General features: G+C 37.4%; 1 non-coding gene across 1 annotated transcript; it reads left to right on the top strand.

Annotated features, from left to right (window-relative positions):
- Positions 1-3,321: 3,321 nt before the first annotated feature.
- On the top strand, positions 3,322-3,427 carry LOC140815265 (small nucleolar RNA R71). Its single transcript, XR_012114315.1, has one exon. It is a non-coding gene; the product is annotated as a small nucleolar RNA R71 (small nucleolar RNA).
- The last annotated feature ends 16,615 nt before the right edge of the window (positions 3,428-20,042 follow it).

Below are 20,042 nucleotides of genomic sequence, written 5' to 3'. Positions count from 1 at the left end.
TACCAAGGACAGTGTTTCACCTCAAATAGCTGCTACTAATAAATTCTAATCTAGATAAGTGATCTGCCACCACATTCTCAACACCCTTCTTATCTTTTATTTCTAAATCAAATTCTTTTAACAATAAAATCCACCGAAGTAGGCGTGGTTTTGCATCTTTCTTGGAGAGTAAATACTTAAAGGCGGAGTGATCAGTAAACACAATTACCTTCGACAGAACAAGGTATGAATGGAATTTGTCAAGCGCAAATACTAATGCGAGTAACTCTTTTCAGTGGTTGCATAATTTAATTGTGCTTCATCTAGAGTGTTACTTGCATAGTATATCTTGTGAAATACCTTGTTCTGCCTTTGGCCAAGGACAGCACCAACCGCAGTATCACTGGCATCGCACATGACCTCGAAGGGTAGATCCCAATCAGGTCCTTCAACTCCTCGTATGCCTGCAGACAGTCAGAATTAAACTCGAAGGGCACATCTTTCATAAGTAAAGAAGATAGAGGTTTGGCAATTCTAGAAAAATCTTTGATAAACGCCGATAAAAACCGATGTGGCCTAGAAAACTTCTAACTCCCTTTACTGAAGCTGGTGGTGGTAGGTTCTTGATGATTTCTACTTTAGCTTTGTCCACCTCAATCCCTTGTTCCAAAATTTTGTGCCCTAGGACAATCCACTCTTGTACCATGAAGTGGCACTTCTCCCAATTAAGAACCAGGTTCGTCTCCTCGCACCTTCTCAACACATAGCTCAGATTCTGCAAACACTCATCAAAAGTTGCACCAAAGATAGAAAATTCATTCATAAATATTTCAAGAAAAGTTTCAACCATATCATGGAATATAGCAGTCATGCAGTGCTGAAATGTAGCAGGGACATTACAAAGACGAAAAGGCATACGGCGAAAAGCAAATGTTCCATAAGGACAAGTGAAAGTGGTTTTCTCTTGGTCCTCAGGTGCAATAGTGATTTGATTATACTCCTAATACCCATCTAGAAAACAGTACAACTCACGCCCCGCAAGGCTCCAACATCTGATCAATAAATGGAAGGGGGAGAGTGGTCCTTACGCGTGGCATAATTCAACTTCCTATAGTCAATACATACTCTCCACCCCGTAACAGTCCTTGTGGGAATAAGTTCATTATTTTCATTAGTGATCACCGTAATCCCTCCTTTCTTAGGCACACATTGAACATAACTTACCCATGCACTATCTGAAATATGATAGATAATACCTACATCGAGAAGCTTAATAGTTTCGGCCTTCACTACCTCTTATATCTTTGGATAGAGTCGTCTTTGAGGTTGCACGAGGGGTGAGTACTTTTTTTCCATCAAGATTTTGTGCACGCAGATTGATGGACTTATTCCCTTGATGTCCGCCACCTTCCAGGAAAATGTCTTTTTGTGCGCTTTGAAAACTTGCAACAACCTCCATGACATCTGTCAAAGCTGCAGAAATAATGACATGTAAAGTGTTAATACCACATACGTATGCGTACTTTAGGTGCGGAGGCAGAGGCTTGAGCTCAAGCGTCGATGGTTCCTCGATGCTTGACTTTGGAGGGGTCAAATATTTTCGCTTTTCCGAATCCTCCAGTGTCATCCTCATTGGCTTTTTCCATGGATTGTTGGCATTAAAGTGCGCCACTATTTCAGCTTTCTCTTTGTCCAAGTCATCCTCCTTCAATTTCGCTGTGAGGGTGGCTTCCAATGGATCTTTAATAGAGTCCTGCACAAAATCACACTCAAGAGAATCCACAACATCAATTCTAAAACAGTCTTTTGTGTGAAGTGTGTGCTTAAGAGCATTAAACACGTAAAAAGTAATTTCTTCATCGCCCACTCTTAATCTCAACTTCCCTTCTTGAACATCAATCAGGTCCTTGCCAGTCGCAAGGAATGGTCTCCCAGAATTAAGGGCATCTCCATGTCTTCCTCCATGTCAAGTACTACAAAATCTGCAGAAAATATGAATTTTTCCACCTTCACCAGGATGTCCTCTACGACTCCTCGCGGGTATTTGACAGATCTGTCTGCTAGTTGCAAGGACATCCTTGTTGGCTTCGGTTCTCCTAATCCGAGTTTCCTGAATACAGACAAAGGCATAAGATTAATACTCGCACCAAGATCAAAAAGCTTTATGAAAAAGAATATCACCAATCACGCAAGGAATAGAAAAACTCCCTAGATCCTTAAGTTTCGGTGGAATATTTTTTTGCACCTAAGCAGAGCAATTTTCAGTTAGATTCACCATCATGTGATCCTCCAATTTTCTCTTGTTTGCTAAGATGTCCTTCAGAAATTTAGCATAGCTTGGCATTTGCATCAGAGCATCAGCAAAGGGAATATTGATGTGCAATTTCTTGAATACTTCTAAAAAATTACCGAATTGCGCATCTAATTTCGCCTTTTTTAATGCTGCGGGAAAAGGTGGGGGGATAACAATTTTAGATTGCACAGTGGGTGCTTGTGTAGAGTTAGAAGACTTACCTTTTGATGACTCAGTCTGTCCATCTAGTGCTTGATTTTTTTTGTCCCTATAGACTCTAAAATTTTTCCACTCTTCAACTCAATGGCATTCACTTGCTCTTTTGGATTGGTCTCTGTTTTACTTGGCAAGGTGCCCGGCTCTCTACTTGCTATCATCTTAGCTAACTGTCCAATCTGATTATCTAGCCCCTTTATCGACGCATCTTGATTTTGGAGTTTAGTTTCGGTAGATGAGATGAACTTAGACATCATCTGCTCCAAATCGGACTTTTCTTCTCTCGGAGGGTCAGATCTATACAATAGTTATTTACCATATGGTTGTCCTCCTTGTGGTCGATTCTGGCTGTTTTGGCCACCCCATGAAAAGTTGGGATGTTGCCTCCATCCAGGATGGTATGTGTTCGAATACGGGTCATTCCTTGGACGGTTTTGGAATCCCACTTGGTTCACTAGTACCTCTTCTTGCACATAAAAAGGACCATTTTCTTGACAGTCTTTAACATAGTGTTCTCCTCCGCATTTTTCACAAAATATCTCTTGAAGACGCATAGTCGTGCCACCCATATTCAAGCCGTCCAATTTACTGTTCAAGACATCAAGTTGTGCAATAATAGCGGAAAGGTCAGTTACCTGGTGAACTCTTGCACTTCTTCGCTGGTTGTTCCTTTCAGATTGGGGATGATAGCTGCTAGCAGACATCTCCTCCAATAACTCATATCCTTCCTCAGCAGTTTTTCTCAAGAGGTTTCCACAAGCAGCCGCATCTATCATAGTACCCTTAGGAGTAAGCAAGCCATCGTAAAGGTTTGAACGACTAACCCAAGTGGCAGTTCGTGATGAGGGCATCTTCGTAATAGATCTTTCAAACGCTCTCATTCCTCATATAAAGACTCCTGCTTGAATTGAGAAAATGTGGTGATGTCTGCCCACAGCTTCATGGTCTTAGATGGAGGAAAGTATTTAATGAGAAACGCTTTCGCCATGTCCTCCCATGTGGTGATCGAACCTACGGCAAACAAATTAACCATGCTTTAGATTTGTCACGTAAGGAGAAAGGAAATAAATGCAGCCTAACAGCATCATCAGAAACTCCATTAAATTTAAAAGTGTCGCAAATTTCAAGAAAATCTGCGATGTACGTGTTTGGGTCATCTACTGCAGATCCTCCAACTGGACTGTATTTTGAATCATTTGGATTATGGCTGGTTTGATTTCGAAGTGGTTTTCCCTCGCAATAGACCTCACAATGCTGGGGCGTGCATCATCCAAAGAAGGCTGGGCATACTATAGCATCGGTATGCGGTGTGGCATCTAAACATTTCTGTCTTCATGGTGTTCCTCCTCATGCTCTTGCTCCTGCCTCTCCATCAGTTCCTTCAGTCTCTGTTGTTGTCTTCTTCTACGGAAAGTTCTTTCAACTTCAGGGTCAAACTGCTCAAGCTCTACATCATGTGACTTTGGCATGCACTGGAAAAGATATCTGGAATAGAATGTGGAGTGTTAGCTCAAGAGAAATAGAACAATGCTAAAGAAAATAACTAAAAATAAAACTGTGAGTTTACAGTCCCCGGCAACGACGCCAAAAACTTGATCGAGCAAAACTTGCACTGGGAAATCCTTAATAAAAATATGATTTTGTATGCTCGAAAATTAATCGCAAGTGCACGATGTCAAGTAATAGTATAATGTACGCGATTACGAGTATCGTTATACTAAAGATTGTGTGGGGACCCGGACGCTAATCATCTTCTTAATCATCGTTGGGATTTAATTATCAGTTCTGATAAACAGGGTCTAAAAATTTTTCTTTTTTTAAAATGTAAATGTGGAAGGTAATGGAATCTAAATAATATACATCTCTGTATAAAACTAAAATTCAGTATAAAAGTACCATACTGTACAAAATAGGTCTAAGGTTCAGTTACTAAATTCAAGTAAGAAAACCAAGTCTACAATAAGTCCGAAATCACCACGCTAACTCGTCTTCTCTTATCATCTTCTTGACCCCGATCCATCCCCACCTGTTGTCATGCACACATACAAAACAAGACAACAGCCGGATAACTCCGGTGAGAATAAATCCCAGTATAAAACATGGTAAGCATGTATAGAAACAATCTAAATCATAAAACATGCTATCATGATCATATTCAAAATACTAGATTTCATAATCTATGAAATCAAATCAAATAAGCATGCAACTCAATTCAGATAAACATGCAATTTAAATCAAATCATATAAACATGCTGTCATAACTGAAAGCAATACACATGGGTTTCATAATCTATGAAACCACATTCATAACCACATGCAGTTCTAGTCAAATCATGTCTAGACTCGACTCAACTATAACTCTAGGGATCCCGTTGTGAATAAGACGTCGATGGCTGTCACCTACCCTCCCACTCGGGGTGACTGTACGTCTTATTCCTAGACTTCGGTCTGAGCTGTATCAATGACTGCAATAGGAGTCAGGGCTGCTCCTAAGCTGAGATACACCGAACATCTAGATATTTGACAATGGCTGTCAACGACTTTCCTATCTTAAATGCAATGAATATTAATCTGTAAACAAAGCATGCTCATATCAGCATATAAACAAAGCATATTCATATCAGAATATAACAATAATATAGTATGTGATTTTATTGGGAAACTCAAATAGGATCTTATTTGAGTTGTGTCTTCCCGAATATCACATGAATTATACCTTTGTCGTCCCGGTCTGACGATGACGAAGACCTGTATTCAAATTTGTCCATCTCGAATCTGAAATGACAATATTGAATACGTTGTATCAGTGAATAACTCAATATACAATTTGTTCTGATCAATACTCAATTCATTATACAATCTGATCAATGTCTGAACAAGATACAATATGAGTCATATCAATAATATCACAATCTAATCGAAATCATATCTGAATCTGATCAATCTAACTCAACTGATGTTTCGACGGCATAACAATAAAATCTGAATAACCCCGTCAATCTGAACATCACAAACATAATACTGAACTCATAATCTGTGCCCACATAATTCATACTATGAATATTAACACAATTCTGATATAAAATCTCAGTCAATATCTTTCAAAAATCATAACAATTACAGGAACAGTCTGTTCTTTAATCTGACTTCAATTCTATAATGTCTACTTTAGTAGAAACATCATATCCGAATCATATTCAATTCTGACAATATCATAAATTCAAATCTTGTCTAAACTTAACAAAACTTACGTCCAATTATAGCCTGTATTGATAGGAACACAGTACTGAAGTCGGATTTAAAATCGAACGGACGGATTTTGCGCACTATTAAATTTCTCCCTCGGAAGAACTTGGAGCTTCTCCCCTATTTCTTTTCTTTCTTCCTTATTCTGATGGAGAGAATCGGTTTGTACATATATATATTTTGTGCATGCAATCATACGTGGCCTCATCTCAAATTTTTGCTCATTTATCTCAAAATTACGAAAATGCCATTGCCTCCAATAATTACGAAAATACCATTGCCATCCAATAATTACGAAAATGCCATTTCCTCCAATAATTACGAAGATGCCATTGCCATCCAATAATTACGAAAATGCCATTTCCCTCAAATAATTACGAAAATGCCATCCGAAAATCACAAAAATGCCATTCAATAATTTAAATCAATTATTTAATTTTCGGGTTCTCACAAAATGATGACATCTCGGGCCTTACATTTCTCCCCCTCTTAGATCTGAGTTCATCCCCGAACTTATAAACAATCACTTCGGAAATATCAGAGGACATATATACAGAGTTTAAATCAAAACTCCCCTCACGGAATCAATTCTGAAATCTCAATCTCCTATCAGGACAGCTCTACTGATTTTTCAACAGCAGAATAGTTTTCATTCTGAAGCCTCTTATTTCTACTGATTCTAATTCCAATCTGGACTAGTAGTTCGAAAAGTACAATCTTATAATACCATTCGAAATAATTCTGATAGAATCAATCTTAAAATATTGGCTATACAACTTCTGTATAGACCAATCATAGTTCATAACAAAGCAATACCAGTAGTGGTGATCCAATCTGTTTATCCCAATCAAGGACATATATAGTCTTCAGCTTCAAATACCCATCATCATCATCTAACGTTGGTTTCTTAAGTCTGTCTATTCTGAACTGTCTTAATAGCTATTTTCATGTCATGATAATAAGTCATATCAATTAGTGCTAACATCCAGCACTAAAGCTGTACAAAAATCTTCCAATCTCTGACTAATATATTCTAACGGTCTGTCAATCTGTAAAATCATCTAAGAGAGAGTTCATGATATACTCTATCACGAATACCAACTCAAGTAAAATCACAATCTGACATAATCTACTGTGGCATTCTGATCTTTCTGACCACTTTTCTGACATCAATCTGCGTCATTGGGTCATGTTTGTACATAATCTGGTACAAACTGATAGCTATAGAGTGAGCAATCTGTCAATCTTAATCATATCATATTACAATCTGTAAAAATGACGGTAATTTCATTACGAAGGCTATAGAAATATACTCTCATTTCTATTTAAAACTTCACAATTCTGTAATAAATCTTCTGATTTCTATCTTTCTGTCTTTTTTTGTTAGCAATTTAGACATATCAGTACAATTTCTGCCAACCTTTTCAGTACCATTCGGTTACAACTGATCTAATCTGTCTATATCACAACTATCTGTTCAAACATAACACATTCTCAATTATCAAACTGAAAACTGAATCCACTACGGTGCATTTCTGACCTTATCTGTGATTTCAGACTTGAACTATTCAGTATAACAAATCAGTTAATAAAATAAATGAAAGAAAATATACCTACCTGGTATTCAGCTCTGACTATCGATATCAAATCCTGTTGACCATTCTGAAAAATTCTGATATCACATAATAATCAATCTCATAAGCAACACAAAATCACATATCTGTTACTCTGTTCTGATTATTACAATCAAGTTCTGATCACATTCTTGAATTACTGTAACTCTTGAATTCAACTCTGATTCGGTTGAAACTGTATATACTCCCTCTAGTTCACACTAATCTGTAGCATATACGGATTCAAAACACAGTAATATCAAATCAGAAACGAAATAGCAATATCCTATACAGATCTAGCGAGTTCAGTGAACTCATAAAATAAGGATTTCTTGTAAATATCTTTATGTCATTCTGATCAACTGTTATATCTCATCTGCAAATAAAATATGCTCCCCAAAACAATATAAGATATCTCAAATACTGATTTAGAACAATAATAATACTCAGCAGATATAAAGCAACAGTCGAATAAAATAATCTGTCAAATCTGACAAAATACATTTCTGACAATTATGACATTTATGAAATTTCTAAACTTTCTGATGTCGATATCATTCGCAATCACTGATCATGATCTCAACTGTGTCAAAATCAATCGGTATACTAACTTCAGATATCGCATTTTCTGAATACAATCTGTTTCAAGCAGGATTCTTATCTGAATAATTTCTGTATACAATCATTACAGTTCTCAGAATATTCAATAGAACCTTCAGATATTCTATTCAACCAATCAGATGCTGCAAATATATCAAAATTTCATAGATATAATGAGCATAATATAATCAGAACATCTCTGTAGATACAGACACATGCCAAAGAGAAACACTAAATCAGATGTAACTCTTGGTCGATATTCTTCTTCTGATCTTCCAATTCATTCTGTATCATTCTGTACTGAATTCTAAAACAAAAATTAGTATCTGAATTTAGTTCTGAAATCTATCTTTCTGATATAAAGCAAATCTAAAATTTTATCTAGGCAAACATCTGCCAACTCGTATATCACTGGCAAATCTGCCAATGTTAAGCTCGATTTCAGTACCTCTACTGAGTACATAAGGATACCATCTGTTCTTTTCTGTAACAATCGAGTAATATACGACAATATCAAAGGAATTCTAAATCTAGAATCCTTATCGTGGTATCTCCACTGATCAGTCATCTCTGGTCTGACTCTTACCCTTTCTGGAAAAATTCTACCATATGTCTATACTTGTTCAGCATATACATATCAATAATGCGTTCAAATCAGAAAACACCAGTACACTATACTCTATCTCGATTTCATTCTCATCTTACTGTAGCATACAACATATCAGAAATCTCTGATAGTAACAGTTCCCTTACAAGTAAGGGAATTAATACTACAGTACAAACAGACCCAACAGATATAGCATATCTCCATGCAACCCAGTCACAGATATTCGTATGAAATGCATTAGTATATATCAATACATATGCAATCTAATCATACAGAATAGTACCTGTTGTGCGTTCTGAATCTGTTTCTCAATTAAACTCTGTTCCCTAGAATCTTCGGGAACTTTTCTGGGTACAAACTCTAGCAAAGTGTCCCGACTGTTTACAAATATTGCATCTACCAAGCACTCCTTGGCAGTGCTCTGTGGGATGTCTCCCTCCGTAGGTCCTGCAATATACTCCAGTATAACTCGGATTGGAATCACTGGAACTAGCCGAACCACTTTCTAACTTCTCAACTTTCTTTTTTTCGAATCTTCAGTGGTTCTCTCTGTTCTCTATTACTACTGCCAATCTCAACTCTGGAAGGCAGTTGCTGTAAATTCTGTGCTGGAAAATCATACGATGCTCCCTTTCGTCCCATCAGAACGATTTCTGCTCTTTTGGCTCTGTTCAAGGTATCAGCAAAATTAATCGATCGTTTTGCATTCACCAATGAACGTATCTCCTGATTAAATCCTTGTATAAACTGACTAGAGATAGCTTCATCATTTCTAGCCACAAGAGGGGCAAAACGTAACAAGGTGAAAAACTGTGCCAAGTACTCATCAATACTCATCTGATTCTGTCTTAGGTTTGTAAACTCTGCACTTCTGTCCTGTCTATATGATGTAGGAAAGAATCTTTGATAAAATTCAAATCTAAAGGTCTTCCACAGAATCATTAAACTACGCCGTTCTAAGTTTTCCTTAGTTACCATCCACCAACTCTTTGCAATATCCTGTAGCTGATTCCCAATCAGTGTAATTCTGCACTCATCTGTAAAGCCAAGGAATTCAAATAACATTTCTATCTCATCAAGCCAATTCTCAAAATCTACTGACGTCTCATATCCCTTCAGAATCGGCGGTTGAAACGATTGAAACCTCTTCAACTGCGTTTCCATCTGAGCTTCTGACATATCTATCTGTTCAGTCGAAGTACTACCCCTTTCTGGAATTCTTCTAGGCGGTAATTCTGAATATCAAACAAATTAGTACACAATCTATAAAATCTGTCTCAGCCCTCCTCTGATCATATACCTCTGATCAAGACTCGGTTCTGATTCAATCTTGAGGAAATACATGCTGCAATAAACTCATATGGCAATACAACATGTAATAAGAAAGGCAATAACTCATGCTAGCACACATAATGCAAGTCAGCATTAACATAATTCTCATGCTAGCAATCACATGCAAGGAAAGAAAATTCAATCTACCCCGCTCATTCTCTTCTATCTCAATCTAACTCAGTCTAAAGAATCTATCAGTTCTGACTATCTCAATCTAGAGGATCTATCGCTCTGATAATCTAAGTCTAAAGGAACTATCAGCTCTGATACCACCTGTTGTGGGGACCCGGACGCTAATCATCTTCTTAATCATCGTTGGGATTTAATTATCAGTTCTGATAAACAGGGTCTAAAAAATTTTCTTTTTTTAAAATGTAAATGCGGAAGGTAATGGAATCTAAATAATATACATCTATGTATAAAACTAAAATTCAGTATAAAAGTACCATACTGTACAAAATAGGTCTAAGGTTCAGTTACTAAATTCAAGTAATAAAACCAAGTCTACAATAAGTCCGAAATCACCACGCTAACTCGTCTTCTCTTATCATCGTCTTGACCCCGATCCATCCCCACCTGTTGTCATGCACACATACAAAACAAGACAACAGCCGGATAACTCCGGTGAGAATAAATCCCAGTATAAAACATGGTAAGCATGTATAGAAACAATCTAAATCATAAAACATGATATCATGATCATATTCAAAATACTAGATTTATAATCTATGAAATCAAATCAAATAAGCATGCAACTCAATTCAGATAAACATGCAATTTAAATCAAATCATATAAACATGCTGTCATAACTGAAAGCAATACACATGGGTTTCATAATCTATGAAACCACATTCATAACCACATGCAGTTCTAGTCAAATCATGTCTAGACTCGACTCAACTATAACTCTAGGGATCCCGTTGTGAATAAGACGTCAATGGCTGTCACCTACCCTCCCACTCGGGGTGACTGTACGTCTTATTCCTAGACTTCGGTCTGAGCTGTATCAACGACTGCAATAGGAGTCAGGGCTGCTCCTAAGCTGAGATACACCGAACATCTAGATATTTGACAATGGCTGTCAACGACTCTCCTATCTTAAATGCAATGAATATTAATCTGTAAACAAAGCATGCTCATATCAGCATATAAACAAAGCATATTCATATCAGAATATAACAATAATATAGTATGTGATTTTATTGGGAAACTCAAATAGGATCTTATTTGAGTTTTGTCTTCCCGTATATCACATGAATTATACCTTTGTCGTCCCGGTCTGACGATGACGAAGACCTGTATTCAAATCTGTCCATCTCGAATCTGAAATGACAATATTGAATACGTTGTATCAGTGAATAACTCAATATACAATCTGTTCTGATCAATACTCAATTCATTATACAATCTGATCAATGTCTGAACAAGATACAATCTGAGTCATATCAATAATATCACAATCTAATCGAAATCATATCTGAATCTGATCAATCTAACTCAACTGATGTTTCGACGGCATAACAATACAATCTGAATAACCTCGTCAATCTGAACATCACAAATATAATACTGAACTCATAATCTGTGCCCACATAATTCATACTCTGAATATTAACACAATTCTGATATAAAATCTCAGTCAATATCTTTCAAAAATCATAACAATTAAACGAACAGTCTGTTCTTTAATCTGACTTCAATTCTATAATGTCTACTTTAGTAGAAACATCATATCCGAATCATATTCAATTCTGAAAATATAATAAATAAAATCTTGTCTAAACGTAACAAAACTTGCGTCCAGTTATAGCCTGTGTTGATAGGAACACAGTACTGAAGTCGGATTTAAAATCGAACGGACGGATTTTGCGCACTATTAAATTTCTCCCTCGGAAGAACTTGGAGCTTCTCCCCTATTTCTTTTCTTTCTTCCTTATTCTGATGGAGAGAATCGGTTTGTACATATATATATTTTGTGCATACAATCATACGTGGCCTCATCTCAAATTTTTGCCCATTTCTCTCAAAATTACGAAAATGCCATTGCCTCCAATAATTACGAAAATGTCATTGTCATCCAATAATTACGAAAATGCCATTGCCTCCAATAATTACGAAAATGCCATTGCCATCCAATATACGAAAATGCCATTTCCCTCAAATAATTACGAAAATGCCATCCGAAAATCACAAAAATGCCATTCAATAATTTAAATCAATTATTTAATTTTCGGGTTCTCACAAAATGATGACATCTCGGGCCTTACAGATTGTATTTTACAATTATTATTTTCAGTTATCAATTCTTAAGCAACGAAATTTGAATGGTTGTTTATAACTACTACGCTCAAATAAAAAGGTTCAGGAATTTAATAATGAGATATAATATCTAGAATGGTCTATTAAAATTCAATAAGGAATGAATTTGTTGGGAATTTCAGTTCACCTACCCCTCGTTCATTAATTAATTCGTTTGATAGTGACGTGTGCTTCCGACAGGATTTCCTATTCAATTGAATACTCACTCTCGAGCTATGCCAAACTAATTCTACTCAGTGAATAATTAAATTTATTTAACTATTTATCAAGAGTGAATAGCATATCAATATATGAAATCCCATAGTTTTCACCCGACTGGACTATGACTATCGACGCGTATCCAATTTCATATGTTTATGTAAATTGTAGATCCACGGACTATTCTACTCGTTCTTATCACAAGCTATTCTCTCGAACTCACTCACAATATAAGGCTATTATCAAAGTTAGCTATGCTTTAATAATCACAATGCAAAACATTAGTATAATCAAGAATAAATCAACGTCGATGGTATTAACCAATTCAAAGTTCGGGGTAGGATCCCCTTAAATCCCAACAAATAATTTAAGTTTAGCTACTAGAATTCATGGTAAAAATAAATACAAAAATGTTTAAATGATAAAAACTATATTAGAAATACTAGACGAGATGAGATCTAAGAAGAACGATGCTCGGAAATCTTGAAATCTTCAATCCCAAGCAATTGCTCCAAGCTTGTCTCTTTTTTCTCCTCCCTTGGCTGCTGAATGATCTCCCCTTTTCATGCCTAGGTCTTTTTTCTTTATCCATCCACCTTCCAATTTGAATAAAATCCAAATAAGAAACTTTTCTATTTTGATTCAGGCTAGGACGGTCAAGTTTCCCCGCCCCAGCGCTTGATCTTCTGTACTACTGGTATCTTCCGCTGCCTCTCGCGTTTTTTGACCGCCCTAGCGCGAGGTCTCCTGTTCTTTTTCCTTCAGCCTCTCGCGCTGGGGCGGTAAAGTTCAACCTCCCTAGTGCGAGGTGTTCTGCTTGGCACTCATTTCTTTTGCGGCACTCGCGCTGGGGCGGTAGCGCAACATCTTCTGTCCCGAGCCTTCTCTTCCAATTGATTTTTCTCCATTTTAATTTTCTGCACATTAACATACTTCAGTGAGCGGTGATCAGATGCAATAAAATAAGAAAAATAGACAGAATGTAGACTCCATATAACCCAGAACGATGCAAACTACGACTCACACAATGTATTAAAAGACGTAAATATTACCTCTATCAGTAGGTACGTCAGGTCCAATTAGCAAATTTGGATCCCAAATAGTATCAGCCAATCATAATTTCTAAAGAGTAGTTTCCAATTGCATCTCTATACAACCCTCTACATAAATTTTTGTCTCACGTTTGATTAGGACCCAATAATATGATGTCGTTCGTTTTTAAGTGTCAAGCCTTACCCATCGGTGTTGAACCTTAATAGACGGTCGCCATGAGTTCCCTCAATAATATGAGCCGAAATCATGAGAGTTCCACATAGTTCACATCACCATGTCAATGGATGTCACAGCTTTCTGGCATCCATGGCTCCCCAATTATATGAGCCGAGCACTGAGCACAGGTAGCATTCATCATGCACCCATTGTCGATGGAAGACATGGAAATTATAAACACCTTTATAATTCCCCTTTTCGATCTTGATATTAATTGTGAATCTTATTCAAAATGAGGGTTTTTAATTTTGAAATGTCTCATCATTAATTTTATTTAAAAGCTTGCCATGTCTGATCGAATGTTTTCCGGATTCATGCAACTTTGTTATTATCATAATAATAACGCATATACTCATTATTTATAATATATCATGCATATATTATAAACAGTAAACTTAACAAGGATGATCAATCGCCCAAACAATAATAGCCCGTGTGAACCAAACACGGGCCTAGGTCTAATCCTAGGGAATGCATGGGATGCAAATGCATAATTATATAAACTTCCAATCTTGATCTTCGATCTTCATCATCTTCCAATCTTGATCTTCTACTATACTAATATTTACAAATAAATATCCATGACAAATAGGGATACATCTCATGCGGTGAGAACAAGCTATAAACCAAGCATACTTACAAATTGATAATTATTACAATCATTCAACACAAAATATCCTAGCATACATCTAGACAAATGGGCTTGGGTTTTTGATCATGCTTCATGCATAATATCATATATCATACACCATCAATTAATTTTCACAATAATCAATTGATCCAATATTATATATCTTGATCCAATCACTAACCGCCACGATTATAAATTAAATAAACAAAGTAAACCAACTCCTTTGTTCACTTTCTAATTAATTTATTTATGACCAAATTTCTTGTAAATCACATTTACTACATATAATTAAAGTCCAACTTCAATTATTTATTTTATGAGAAAATATATACACATTTTGTAGATTTAAACTAAAGGGCTCAAAAATACATTTTTCACAAAAAACATTTGGCCCATTTAAATTTCACAAAATATATCAACCATCTTATGGTCCAAAAACTTAAGGCCCATGACACTTTGATATTCCAAAACACTTTTGGAAACCATTTTCTTCACCGTCGTTGTCGGAGCTCCATCGCCGAATTCCGGCAGACACAATTTTTTTTTATTTTGTTGGGGTGTTCCGGGTAGCCATGGGGCTGCCTGCTTGCCCGAAATTGACAGCTCCTCAGGCAGCCCTAGCTACTCGAAATGGGCAGCAACTATGCGCCGAAACACCCCAAAAACTGGCTCTCGATTAATTGTAACGATTTCTCATTGCGGTTAGAAATAAGTTCTCAATATAATATCATGTATTTGCTACACAAAACGTGACCTAAGATCTGATACCACTTGAAAGGAAATCGTTTACGGGTGCCCGGAATGCGTAACAGAAGTTTTAAAATATCATTTACAAGAGCAAAGCCAAGCACCCCTCACTAGTGTGTAGCAAATACAAAAACACAAACTTACATAGGGTGTTCAAGTGTTTTACCTATCAATCTCAAATATTGATGATGGCTCCAACTAAGATGATAAACAACTTAGCTCTTCAATGGTAGACAAGTCTACAAGCTTCCCTTGAGCACTCCTTGCTCAAAATCAAGCCCACCACGAGCAAGCTAGAACCACCTTGCACTTGACTAGAAAAAGTAAGGCATTTTTCTTTGAGAAGTTTTCAATCAATTCATTAAAATGAATAAGCAAAATTTTGAAGAAAATTGAGAGGAAATTTTAGCCACCATGGAGAGAAGGAGGAGGGAAGCCTTTTCTTGTTTCTGTAAAAAGTGTTTTGTATTCCAAATGCATGCAAGCTTTTAATTGAAAATTTTGACTCACAACCTTTCACCTTCATAGCATGTTATTTGGGTTTGTAACATCTACAAAGCTCATGGACTATTATTTTAATATCTTAAACACATTTGAGATCAATTAAATATTACTTGAATTTATTCAAGCTCGCTAGTTAAATAATTATTTTCATTTGGTCTACAAGACCCAATGTTATTTAGTTAATTCAACAATTGAATTAATTTAATTATTTGGACTCTACTATATCCACCAATGTTTAATTAACTCAACAATTGAATAATTTTAATTTAGTCCATAACAATGTTTATGAAAATCACAAATTCAAATACATTATTTATTTAAGCCAACTTTTAATTTAGGAACACTTCCACAAATTAAAAGTTACATTCCGCTTAATCCTCTTATAGAAATCATACTTCTATTTTTCTTTGGGCTTATAAACTCCTATTATAAGCCGTTCAACACATTGAACTATTTTACTTCTCAACAGGATCTAGAAAGCTAGTACTTGTGTGGCGCTCAATGGTTCATTGATACAACTAACAGTGGGTTCACATCTCAAAGTGATTCAGGGCTAAACATGTCTTTATATGAGCATACCTCAATTGCTCCATTTTTACTTATCAACCCATTGATAATAAGAACGTCGGAACTCAAGTCTGATAGTACCCAACCAATCACGTTAAACGCATAGCAGCATCGCTTAAATTATTCCCTAGGTATCAAATGATAGTGCCTGCAAAATCCATTCTATTATGGTTAGCGTACGTACGGTCACTTCATCTCATATATCTCGACCGATTCGACAACTATTGTTATATCGAGAGTTGTCAAAGAATCGATACTATGTGTCATGTCGTAGTTGCATCGATGGTGTAATATAAGAAACCCACTTTCTTAATTACCACCAACACTCTGATCAGAGATTTCAAACTACATACACATGAGATCACATAGGATATCTATATGCAAAGGTAAGCGGTGAATCCCCGACTACAATGCATAGACTCATATATGTTTCGACAAAACACCAAACCTTTGTATGTGTGACAAAACACCTACTCTAACAATAAGCGTGCCCTTTTTCTTGTTTTTCCACACTCCTGTTCTATATTAGTCTTCACTAATATTCTATTTATAGGCGCGAAGATTGATCGTTCAATGAGACTAAATTATTGTATCCGTTGCATTTTTAATCTGTTCCTCAAAATATGTCTGTACTTTCCGACAGCCATTCTAGAACGTTTTCGCTTTAAACATTGATGAAACGTCTATTATTGTTCTTTGACTGGAAAATAGATTTTGTACTTTTGTGCATAGCTGGATTCCATTGAATAAGCTTGTCATGTTCTGGACTGAGTGATTCCTAACTGATGTTTTGAACTAGTCATCTGAACTGATCTTTAGTGGGGCTGGTGAAATCAGTTGACTCGTCAGTTGAACTGATTTCACTGTTTCAGTTGAACTGGTCAGCTAGGCTCTTCATCAGTTGAACTCTTCATCTGTAATGCCCCAGATTCGAAGACAGTCCTTACTGTACCAAGACGAGGCTTTCTAGCGTGCTTATGTCCTCACTCACATGCACCCTAGGAAACTTCCCAGGGGGTCACCCATCCCAAAATTGCCACAAGTCAAGCACGCTTAACTTTGGAGTTCTTATGTGATGAGCTACCGAAAAGAAGATGCACCTTCTTGATATGAGTAGTACATATCAAATTTTTTAAGCCCTCTTCAACTCTACAGTCCATTACATTGAACAGTCTTGGAATCCCTCTCATTCCGGTGTGGGATCGGTTCATTCATGTTCCCTCCACCTAGAAGCCTACCAGGAGCCGCTCATTGTCCGTGCCACCTCATGGCACCGGCGATCATCCCCCGCCCTCTTCGGCCCCGGGCCTCACATGCCCACCAGCTTCCGCTTGGTTCATCCCCGAACCACACCGTACTCGGAGATGTCGGCTCTGATACCAACTGAAACGACCTCGATTTTTTTAACCATAAATTCTAAATTACTAAATAAAATAATTTAAATCTCAACTGCATAAAACAAAATACTAAATCATCACCTAACCAAAACTTCCTAAATTGACCTTTAAAAAGATCAACTAACAATAAATAAAGCATAAAAATCATAAATATAATAAGCTAGTGCGGAAACATAAAGGCCCTCGGGTGTGTACTGCTGCATGCGATTGACTCAATCGTCACCGCCTCTAAAAATCATCAAATCATGCATCATACAAATCTAGTGAGCCTAAAGACTCAATACGTTCTAAACATGGATAGCAAATAATATATATACATTCACATGCATTTAAAAATAATATTCTTATTAAAAATAATCTTTTGAACATAAATAAACAATTAAAAATCATTTAAGCATAATTAAATCATAAATCTTAAAATCATTTTAAAATAACCTTAAGCATAAATAAATCCTTCAAAAAATCATTTAAAAAGAAGCTTTGAGCATAAATAAATCATTTTAAAAAATAGCTTTAATCCTTATCATGAATCTTATATCATAAAGTCATTTTAATCTTAAGCTTTCAATCATATATCATTTTGGGTGAAGTTTGAATCCTTGACAGTGACTAGCTTTTATCTTTGGTCGACTGCCAGTCTTAGCTCCACATAGCCCATGGGGGTGTGACCTAGGCTCCACCATGGAATACGAATCGTCGGGCTCCTTCGGGGGCCTTCTCTCATAGACGGGCTCCGTATAGGGCCTTTTCCCACCAAATGGCTCCCTTTTGGGTCTTTTCCCGTAAATAGGCTCCCTCTGGGGGCCTTTTTCCCCTCACGACATCCCCGAATCACCTACTAGGCAGACTAAGCATGCAATACCTAACTATCGAGAACAGCGGAAAGCAACAAAATAATGGTTATACAACCACGAGTCTAAATAACTTAAATATCCCAATACAACCACGAACAAAACAATCCGATAAACTAACACAACTCAGTCCTCCCCTGCTCCTCTGAGCTGTCCAACCTGAGGCCTGCCCCGTGGGAATGGGGTGTCCAAGAATAAACAAAACCGAGGACGTGAGCGATAAGAACGCCCAGTACAAAAGTATGAGTATACAGACCTATATGAAATGCACATGCTATGATCATGATACCGGGGTAGTCAAGAAACAGGAGTCACAAAAGGATCTCAACAATGCTCAGTCTAGAGGCGCCAAGTGGATAGTGCCGCGCGGTACACCTCTGGGTCACTGCATCCACTACAAGACAGACGTGGACCTAAAATGTCCCGGACCACCGAAGCCCTCCCGACCCGTCGGCCACTGTGTACTCTCGGTGTCCATGCGTCCACAAGACAGGGCTGAGCGGCCCCAAGATATAGCTTATCTCGAAAGAGATACAGCTCAACAGTAAAGGCTATCTCGAAGGAGATACGGCTCAACATGATATGCAATATGCATCATAACTCGTGACATAATAGCATGCATCATATGACATATAACAATGCAGCAAATACTCATGCAACACATATATGAATGTATACTCAACCAGGATATCTCGGATAGTACTTTCGTACCTCTATCACAGCAAGCCTAGCCTTACGCAACACCGCTAATCAGGTCTAGCACAAGCCTACGCATCAAAAGCATACTCAATCAATACTACCATGCTCGACTAGCAAAACCAGTACTCCCTAGTACTACCAAAGGTTTAGGGTTTACCTTCGTCCGTCGACAGCCCTTTGATGTCGATTGCCTTGAAACTCAGGCGCCGCTACGCTACTACTCCTGGCAGCTCTTAGCTATCGCTCGACCAACAACTAACCCTAGAAACCTTCCAAACTCTCCAAAATGAGAGAAAACTCAAGAAATTGGCAAGTCAAAATGAGGAAATCCGAGCACTATTTATAGGCCATGTTCGGATCCTCCGAACAACACTTCGGAACATCCGAACGCTACGTGTCCATTGGCTCTTGACAGCTCATGATCGGATCCTCCGATCATACACTTCGGACCGTCCGAACATGCATGGAAAATGCCGTGTCGATCAACACTTGACACCTATGATCGGATTCACCGAACTACACTTCGGATCGTCCGAACTCTTCGGTGCTTCCGAACCCTCTTCGGTCCGTCCGATCATGACCATAGCCAAAATTACACCTTAAACCTTCTTAATCACCATTACTCCGTTAATTACCCAATTTGGAATTCGGGCTACTACATTCTTCCCCCCTTAAAAGATTTCGTCCTCGAAATCAGGCTTAGAGAATGAAACACCATTGTAATACACTGCAAATATTCTTCATTACAACTGTATAACAATTACATCCCAGGCTGATCCTGGTTCAGCGCAAAAACCTGACCTTGGGCACGAGGTCGAAGATTCGAACTACCCACTGCCTGACCCTGTCTCCTCTGCTGAACAGTCGTCTGGGATCCAGAACCAGATCCTGCTCCACCTCGCAGCTGAGGACAATTCTTCTTGAGATGACCCATCTCTCCGCACTGAAAACAAGCTCCTGCTGCTAATCGGCA

Source organism: Primulina eburnea, chromosome 1 (assembly GCF_022965805.1).
Source record: "Primulina eburnea isolate SZY01 chromosome 1, ASM2296580v1, whole genome shotgun sequence".
NCBI classification, from domain to species: domain Eukaryota; kingdom Viridiplantae; phylum Streptophyta; class Magnoliopsida; order Lamiales; family Gesneriaceae; genus Primulina; species Primulina eburnea.
The sequence above is the reverse complement of the archived record's forward strand: the minus strand, read 5'-3'. Positions and strand labels throughout refer to the sequence as shown.